Raw genomic sequence first — 10,170 nt, 5'->3', positions numbered from 1 at the left:
CTTTCACCCCTTCTTACTTTTTATCACAGGGCATGAAAATGCTAAGGCTTAGGAAACTAAAATCATTACTTGACATGCTTAGGAATTCACCCAGAGCTCTTCAAGGGTTTATTTTCAGAATTTAATGTTCCTCTTAAATTAGAAAGTGCTTCATTTGCAAGTTTCACCTTAGGTAATGGTGTTGTTTAAACATAAACAGCCAGGAAACAGATATTTTAAGTTGATTCATCACTTGTCTTAGCAAAAGATCAATTAGTTAATGATACCATTGGCCTTAAGCATATGCCAGTAAAATGCATTTCATTCTCTTGAATATTTAGATTAATTGAGGGATGAGATTGCAGTGTTTTATGACAAAATACTGATATTAAATACATGTTCTCCATTTTTCATACAATACATCTCAGTTCTTTTGCATTTGTCTTATGATAAGACTTTCAAGTTGTTAAAGGAAGTCTTTGGAGTACTTGCCTTCCTGTGTTGTTAATGAAACAAAGAAGGCCTATTTTTCAGAATGCTTGTGACGGAACTTCGACATGGCATCTGCTACTCATTATTCAGTTGCAATTTCCATTTCTGGAATTCTAAAGTTTGTCTGAAATTGCTAGTGACATTTGTAAAACGCTTGCAAAATTTTTAAATGGACCCTAGAGATCACCAAGTCCTTGCCCGCTCATTTAAGATGAGGAAACAAAGATTAAGAAAGGTTAAGTGACTTGCCCAGGGTTTGACTTCTTCCGATGACTTCTGTAGAATGTGGAAGCTTTCCTTGAACTCTGAGAACAGTAGATTCTTTGATCAAAGAGCTATAACTACTGCCTCATTTGTGAGTAAGTACACATTTTATAGAAAGGGGAATCCCTTTAAAATTTGCCTTCAGAACATATGTATTGTATTGTCCTAGAAATTCTGTTTCTAATCTCTAGATAATTTCTCTACAGTTAAGCTTGTATCACTAACGCTAGGCTATGCCTGTCTATTCTCTTAATAGTTAATATTGCACTTAAGTTTTTTTTAATATTTATTTTATTTATTTATTCCCTTTTGTTGCCCTTGTTGTTTTATTGTTGTAGTTATTATTGTTGTTGTCGTTGTTGGATAGGACAGAGAGAAATGGAGAGAGGAGGGGAAGACAGAGAGGAGGAGAGAAAGATAGACACCTGCAGACCTGCTTCACCGCCTGTGAAGCGACTCCCCTGCAGGTGGGGAGCCAGGGTTCGAACCAGGATCCTTATGCCGGTCCTTGTGCTTTGTGCCACCTGCACTTAACCCGCTGCGCTACAGCCCGACTCCCAAGTTTTTTTTTTTAAATCAATATAATGTGTACAATGTGGTTTGGGAGCTGTATTGCCCGAATTTACATATAATTTCACTGATAGTGTAGCAAAATTGCTTATACGCTCAATTTCAGGCTCCTAATCTAGAAAATGGGGATTACAATAGTACTTTGCCTATATTTCCAGTACTTAAATTAAATTGTATAAATTGCCTCTCCCTTAATAAATATTTAATAAATGTTAGATAACAGAGCAATCTGAATTTTTTTAAAAAAGGAACTATACTCCTTTTTGCTTGGCTTGATTTGCTCACTTGTTTGCATGCATAGTTAATTACCCTGAATAATATGCTCTTTTCTCTCCTTCCTCAGACCTCCTCTTGACTCTAGCCCTCTTCATCATCACTTACTGTATCCTCTACACACTTCTCCTGCACCTGATTTCCTGAGGGATGCATAGCTCATAGCACAATTTTTAATTTTTGACTCTTTTGGTCTTTAACCTATATAAGATTTCAGCAGGCAAGAACTATATAACAGATTGTGTTGCATTTTCTTTTTTTAATGTTTTATTATTTATTGGATAGAGACAGAGAGAATCAAGATGGAAGGGGAGAGAGAGAGAGATACCTGCACCACTGATTCGTCACTCATGAAGTTTCTCTGCTGCTAATGGGGACTGGAGGCTTGAACCCAGATTCTAGTGCTATAATTGTAACATATGTATTCCAATAGCCCCTTGCCTTGTATTTTCAGTAATATCTATCAGAGTGAGAAGTATATTGCAAATACTTTGCAAATCATTGTATCAAAGGATTTAAATATAACAATTTCAAAATATTAAGCCTGATTCCAATAGTGACTGACACATTATTTCAATGGAGATATTCTGTAAGACTACGTTTAAAAATACATAATCAAAATGCTGTAGACAAAAACAAGACAAAAGCCAAAATATTACTGGGAATAAAGTGAAGATTTTTCTCTATTATTCAAATCTTGTGGTACTTTTCAGTCCTGTTAAAGTGTATGTCACATTCTTTTAAAAGAGTAGGAATTAATAGAATCATTAAGAATATACTATAGTAATGATAAAAATTATGGTTAGCATTTTACATGCATATATTTTTATGTATTTCAAAGGTAGAAATCACTTTGCCAATAGTTTTCAAGTAAGTACTTTAAGAGGACACTGTAACAGAATCTTTTCTACTTTTGATGTTATGATTCCTCATGACCATCTCACAAAAGATTTTTCTCAAATACATTTAAGCATGTAGAGTCACTTGGATTATTTCCATTTACACTGAGTCTTTAACCTTTTCGTGGTCTGGGAGGTAGTGCAGTGGATAAAGCATTGGACTCTCAAGCATGAGGTTCTGAGTTCAATCCCCGGCAGTGCATGTACCAGAGTGATGTCTGGTTCTCTCTCTCTCTCTCTCTCTCTCTCTCTCTCTCTCTGTCTCCTCCTATCTTTCTTATTAATAAATATTTTTTAAAAGGCATTCATCCAATTTCATTTTTTATTTAAACAGTAATTGTTTTTTTTCTCTTTATATAAATGTATTGCTAACTTAGACATCAGAATTTTACTCATTGTGTAATTCCTAGTTAGTGACCAAGATATCCTAAATGTCACAAGACAAAGCCAGAGAATACGTAGTTCCGTTGTTTTCAGTTATTGTTATTGTTCTTGGCAGGAATCAGACGTGAGGCAGTACCACTCTGCAGAGCTTTGCTTATCAAGTTTGCTTACTTGAGGCACCTGTGGTCACCTATAGTGGTTAGAAAACATGCATTTTCACACAAGCATGAAACTATTAAGTGATATATGGAATGTGCATGCTATAATCTTCCTTATTTTTCTTTTTAAAATTTTATTTATTAATTCATTCATTCATTCATTCAATTATTTTTTACAAGAGCACTGCTCAGCTCTGGTTTATGGTGGTGTGGGGGATTGAATCTGGGATTTTGGAGCCTCAGACATGAGGGTCTGTTTGCATAACCATTATGCTATCCACCCCCACCCCCTTATTTTTTTCTTTGCCCTATTTATCTTCTTTGTTTTTTGATTTCTTTGGCCTCCTGGGTTATCATTAGGGTTATGTGTGGGCACTATGACTCCAATGCTTCTGGCGGCCATTTCTTTCCTTTCATTTTTTCTTTTCATTTGATAGGACAGAGAGAAATTGAGAGAGGAGAGAGAGAAAAAGACAAACACTTGCAGACCTGTTTCACTACTCATGAAGCATCCCCCTGCAGGTGGGGAGCAGGGGCTCGAACCCAGGTCATTGAATGTGTCCTTGTTCATACCCTTGTGCATAGTACTATGTGTGCTTAACTGAGTCATGCCACCATATATATACATATATAAATATATGTATATACATACATATATAATTAAATAATATATTAAAAGAAATATAAACACTCCTAAATTTAAGGCATTTAATTCTATTATCTTTTTTTTTCTTAAGATAATTTTATTGGTTAATAGCCCACAGTACAGTGTTGACATATGAGCACATTTTCTGATCTTCCTATGATATATGTTTACTGAGGTATTTTCACCTCCAGCGTAGGTCCTTGATGGAGAGGATGTTGGGGTTTTGACCTTTTCTTTGAACCTCTTAGATCCTGGTTCTTTCTCTTTGCTTCAGTTTCACCACTGGATTTTGGATACAGTGAAAGAAAGTTCTCTGCATTCTTACTACCAGTAGTGGAGGGTCTTTGTTTGTTTTATGCTATGTTAACTATACACATCTCATCTTTAAAATATAGTCCATATATTTATTGCTTTTTAAAATCTAGTATCATCTCTCTCTTCAGAGTTTTTATTGTCAAGATCTTTTTTTTTTTTTTTTTAGTATATAATGGGAATATTTTTAATGAATGAAATTGGAATTATTTCCATATACCTTATGTGTTTGAGTGTTTATTATACTTGTGCAGTAATGGATTGATGAACCCATTGATAATTTGTAGTAACTAGTTTTGTTCTTAGTAAATAATCTTTTAATTTTTTATACTTTATTTTATCAATTAACTTTGGGTGAAGAAAGAAAGAAATTGAGAGGGAAGGGGGAGGTAGAGAGGGAGAAAGAAAGACACCTGTATCATTTCATCAGTGCTCATGAAGCTTCCCTCCTGAAGATGGGGACTGGGGGCTTGAACCAAGGTTTACTGTGTTGTAACATGTGTGCTCTGCCTGATGCACTACTGCCCAGCCGCTATATGTTTCCCTTTCAAAAAGAAGAATTGACCTGGTGTGATATTAGAACCACAGACTTCTCTTTCCTATTGTAATTTATAATAATACTAAAATTTGGAGTTCAGTGGTCACAGTAGTGACACCCATGGTCAAAAGACAATGATGTAAAAACAATAGAATTTTTATTGTCATCGAGGATGGTAAACAGTGTGTGCTTTGGTTTATAGACCAAAATTGTTGGAAACTTAATCTATATTTATGGAGCACAATTAGAAAAATCTTAAGTGTTCCTTCATTCTTTAAATGATGGTGATTTGACAAAGTGTAGAGATGGTGAGTAGAGCAGTCAAGTAGGACTTCTCTGCCATATAGAAACTATTTTCACAATTGCTAAGGACATGTTCATCCCCTGTGAGCACAGTGAGATTAACAGGAAATGGAGAAATCACTGCTAATTGACTAGGTTCAAAAATTAGTGGAACACACAGGCCCTTTTCTTTTTAAAAGGGCAGTCTTTTTTTAAGTTCTACTTATGACTGGCCCACATTATCCCACTCTAAAGAGGCAGTCAGTTGTCTCTATCATATATGTACATTCCAGGATGGAGAGCTATGTGGGAATGTAGCTTAAAGGAAAGAGCAGTTGAGAAGATATGAATTGCAATTATGATGGAAATTGTGAAATGCAGCCAAAAATTTAGTTGGGTCCATATTTATGAATTTGAAATAGATTATGGAATATGCTTCTAAGTTTTCCAAAGAATTAATTTTATTTACTGAAATTTATAATGAGTCCCTTTACTGGCTAAGCTGAATGAAAATAGTAAAAGGGAACACTTTTATTTATAAAACATATATGCAAAGCACTCAAATTGCTTTATTTAGCTCTTGCTTTAGTCTTATGAGACTAGGAAAATTTAATATCCTTTCAGCAACTGACAAAACTGAGACATGGAGAGAAGTTTCCCAAGTTCACATAACTAGTAGTATCTAGATGAATGCCTTAGCCCAAGTTGTTTTTTTTTTTTTTTTCAATCATCTTTTTACAATGCCTCTTGGGTTTCAGTAAGAGAAAATAAAATTCCATATCACTGCTTTATTATCCCATGCTTTATTCAAAGGTCAAATTTATTTCTTGATGTGAACATTGTGTGGTTTTATCTTAAGGATGGTCCATGATTCTTTTCAAAAATGACTTTGACTTAAGGTGTTTATACCCAACTCCAAAAGTTGCCCAGTCTGAGGAGCTTAAAATTATCTGGTACTTACTTGCAACCTTTTTAGAAAATGCCCTTCTGGCTTAGGGTAGCTTTGGTATTTCATATTTAGTAGAAGTGTCTGTGACTTGCCCTTAGAAATATCTTGGTTTTATGTCCTCTAGACTGTTTGTCGCTGAAGGCAAAATGTGGAGTGGAGAGTGGTGGAATTTCACAGTGCTCTAGAAATTAGGTGCAACTACTGCATTAAAAGTAACAGCAGGTGCTATAAATCTGCACTTTGTTTAGGGGGAAAAGAATAAAAGTAAAACATGGGAATGGACAGGCTACTAAATTGCCAAGCTGAAGACAGTTTTTCTAGAGAAACAAGCATGAATACAAAAAGTCATGCTTATTTTGGATTCCACTTAAAATGTGACCATATAATTCAAATTCCTAAACAATTAATTAGTCTTTTCTTTTAACAGACATTTTATCTCCCTCAGGGTGCTTCTCTTTTTACAATGTTTTAAAAATATTTTATTGTTATTGAAGTGATTTATATTTATTGTAGAATGTTGAAATAAACATTCTAAAATATCACAATACAAAGATAGGTGCTGTTAGCATTTTAGTATAAGTCCATTCATTATTTATTCAAAGCACAATTTTATGTAGTCTATTCTTGTCATTGATGAGTATATAATAGAAAATGTCCATTTTATTCAATATACTTTGACAGCATAGTTTTATAATGGGGGTTATATCATATTTTAACTGAACCATTATGCAGGAAACTGAGATAATTTTCAGTTGTACAGCTACACACATTGCTGCAATGAACACATTTGTAAGTACCCTTGGCATACATTCATTTTATTTTGCTTTGGATGAATTCCTAAAGCTGAATATGTTGACATTCAGTGTTTAAAAGGCATCTTGTCTATTTGCTTCTCAAAAAAAGAACCAGTTTACATTTATACCACATGGCATGTCTCATCTTTATTTACAGTTACTTTTATATGCTCTTATTTATATGCCAACAAAGCAAGTTATGGAAATAATCTCCATGTCCAGTGGACAGTGAATCTAACAGGGTTGGTCGGTTGCTTTTCTATTCATTTCTAGTCCCTGCTCAGGCTTACTATTTGGTTTTAGTGCACTTTGATGTGGTGGTATGTCATAAAAGAGAGAAAAATGGTGGCTTAGCAGGGTGGGGAAACAAGCAAATGTACGATTCTAAACCTGATTCTTTGGGGTGTAGTTTTCTGTGTGACTGAGTTATGATGGAGAAGGTGATTTTCTTTATTAACCAACATTTGGGACACCCTATCATGGTGCTTGGAAGAACTCTAACAAATTAAAAAACCCTACGAGGCTGTTTTATTGCCTTGTCCAGTGTTCCCTTTGCAAAGCCATGTGGGATCCCCTCTCAAAGATTCTGTTCTTCACCAGTGACTAAAGGTGGCTTACACTAGCAAGCTAGAACCACAGAGACTGTCTTTAGAAAGAGGTTGGAATAGCTTTCATATGTCTGTGTGTTTGAGACTAGCAGCAGTCAGAGCCAAAGCAACTGACAGAATGCATCTTAAAAATGCCACACTTGGGGGCCCAGAGGTGGATCATTGAGGGTACATGTTGCTCTGTGCAAGGACCAGGGTTTAATCCCCTGGTTCCTCATGTTTAGTGGAGCAATTTTGCAGGTCTCTCTCTTTCCTCAATTCTTTCTCCCTATTTCTCTCTGTCTCTAACAGAGAGAGAGAGAGAGAGAGGACTTGAAGGAATCATGTTAAATGAGAGATAAGCCAGAAAGAAGACAAATAATGAATGGTCTCACTTAGAGGTGAAACTGAGGAAACAAGGACAGAGAAGGAAAACACAAAGTGAAACTTGAAGTGGGTGGGATATGTCGCACCACAGCAGAAGACTCTGGGGAAGGAGGGAGGAGGAGGGAGAGAAGAGAACCTTGAGGTCCTGCTGTCTGATGATGGAGAAAGACCTAAGATGTGGGCAACAGTGCTCTGCAGAGACTTTTCATGGAGAGATGGGAACTTGTGCTTACGTCAACAACTATACTGTAAACCATTACCCTATCCCCCATAAAAAATTTTTTTTATAAAGTGAAGGTCAAGCAGGTGGAGTCCCCATCAACATCTGCATATTTCACAAGGTCTTCTCGGAGAACTGAGCATCACTGTGCGGTTCACATATATCCTTAGAATATCTCCACCCCATTTTTATAAATGACAGAACCGAGGTTCTGTAAAATAAGTTAGTTAATATCACCCAACTGGTAAATCTGACACTGGAAATACACTCCACCACTCTGAACTCAAAAAGATAGACATAGACACAAAACTTTTATAATATGCTCAGCCTAGTGAGAGAGAAGCCTGAAGGGTCAGGACAGCGTAGAACTGGGGGCAGTCACATTCTCCTGAGAAGAAGGCAATCTCATCACTTCTGATCCCAAGTTTCATATGTGAAACTTTATGGCCTCTTGCAAAGTGAATGAGTAAATTTGATTCGTGGGAAGCCAGAACAGATTAAAAAAAAAAAACATTTGAGAATCAAAATAGGTAGTTAGTCTGCCTTATAAAATTTTCTTATGGATGTCATCATTAGAGCAATTTATCTTGGCTAGAGTATTGCAAAACTTATTTGAATCTGCTATCTTTTCAGATTTAGTCATTGTGAGTTGAGGGTTTTAGCATTAATCTAGCCACATATGAATTCATGTGATCTTTGAAAGTAGTGATTTGTTTTGCTATCACCAAATTTCATCCATTTAAAATAGGTCACTGTGATGTCACACTTTGTGAGGTTATTTATACTCCCTTCCTCTTTGGGGGCTGCAGTTTTGTAAGATATTTTTCTTCTTTTAGTTTAATGAGAGGAGTTCAGAGTACTGACTTTTCCTTTATTGAAAAATTGGCAAATTTGAATTCTGAGTAAATAAAAAATATGCTAAATATGAAATACCTTATCTGGCCACAAGAAGGTAAATTCTAATTGTATAATATTAACCAAGCAATCATAAACTTTAGTTATAAATTGAAATAGTGTATATACTTAACTTTCTTTAAATTTTCTATTGTACTTTAATAATACTCTTTGTGTTTATAGTTTGGCATGTATATAAATATGCATCTATATTCTACATATAGTCTAGCATAAAAATTAGAATTACTAGTGACTTTCAATAGATATCTAGAGTCTTCAGCCATAATTCCCTGAATGAGAGAAGTAACTCAGATTTTAGCCTGTTGCTTACAGTACCAGGGGGAAGGTCTGGGCCTATGGTATCTCTCCTATTCTCTCTCTATCTCTCTGTTTCTATCTGAAAAAGTTGTTCTGGAGCAGTGAAGCCCAAGGGGATGGAGAGAGAGAGAGAGAGAGAGAGAGAGAGAGAGAGAGAGAGAAAGAGAGAGAGAGAGAGAGAGAGAGAGAGAGAGAGAATAGCTCAACTTATAGAGATAGGACTTGTATCCTGGAAACTCTGGTTTGAATCCCAGCACCATATACCCCTGATTTGTGCTCTAACTTCTGTTTGACTGTCTGTCTGTCTCTGTCTTACAGGAAACAAGCAAAATTCTAATTATTTTCATTAAAAAATAGAGACCTAATAACTTCTCTAATAGCTATAGTTCTAGACAAAGGAACAAGATAAATTTCTACATATTAAAGATAGTTAACAAATACCTATATTTCCATTGACATACTAATAATTATAAGTTCTAACTTGTCCTAATTATTTCTGTTAATCTCAGTGAAGAGTAATTTTTAAAAGGTATGTATGTGTTGATGACAGAAAGCAGGTTGAAAAGCTTTGATTTATTATAACTCTTCATTAAGGTTAAAAGCATTCCAGGGAGATGAAGACATCTGCCTTGTATTTTCACATTGCAGAAGGAAAGTTCAGGACAGGAAGAACAAAAACGAAGGAAAACAATGTTTCAAGCTGAATTCAAGCCAGGTTTGAAGACCACTATATGACTTTCATATCTGTAAAAGTTTTCAAGAAAAAAATATTCTCCATGCTCATATCCTTATTTTATAGTTACGCAACCAAATATCTATTACACTTTGTATAAATATTGAAAATTACTCTGTGTCCCTAAATTATTTTTTAATTTTTTGTATATGGATAATCAACATATATCTTTCAACTGTCTTTAAAAAAAAACAAGCATAAAAGCAAAAAAGCTCCCACCAAAAATGATTCAGATAAGTTAGCTATGCAATGCTATAGAAAAAAAATATCTTTTTTTTAAATGATTTTTTAATTGGCCATTTCTCTTCTCTCTTAAAGGTAGGTTTAGTGAATAGTCACTTCATATCTTGAAATCAAAGGAAAGGGCTACTGGAGAGAGGCTGAACTTAGCTGTTGCAGGATTTTTATCTCTCTAAATGAGTGCTACTGACATGAAGCATATGTGTTACTCTCTACAGCTGAGGGAGAGAACATGGGTGGTTGTCCAAGAT

General features: G+C 35.1%; 1 long non-coding RNA gene across 1 annotated transcript; it reads left to right on the top strand.

The window, feature by feature from the left end:
• Positions 1–441: 441 nt before the first annotated feature.
• LOC132534243 (uncharacterized) lies at positions 442–9,792 on the top strand. Its single transcript, XR_009545920.1, has 2 exons — positions 442–830; positions 9,541–9,792. It is a non-coding gene; the product is annotated as an uncharacterized LOC132534243 (long non-coding RNA).
• Positions 9,793–10,170: the final 378 nt, after the last annotated feature.

The sequence above is a fragment of the Erinaceus europaeus genome, chromosome 18 (assembly GCF_950295315.1).
Source record: "Erinaceus europaeus chromosome 18, mEriEur2.1, whole genome shotgun sequence".
NCBI lineage: Eukaryota > Metazoa > Chordata > Mammalia > Eulipotyphla > Erinaceidae > Erinaceus > Erinaceus europaeus.
This window is presented reverse-complemented; position numbering and strand designations above follow the sequence as displayed.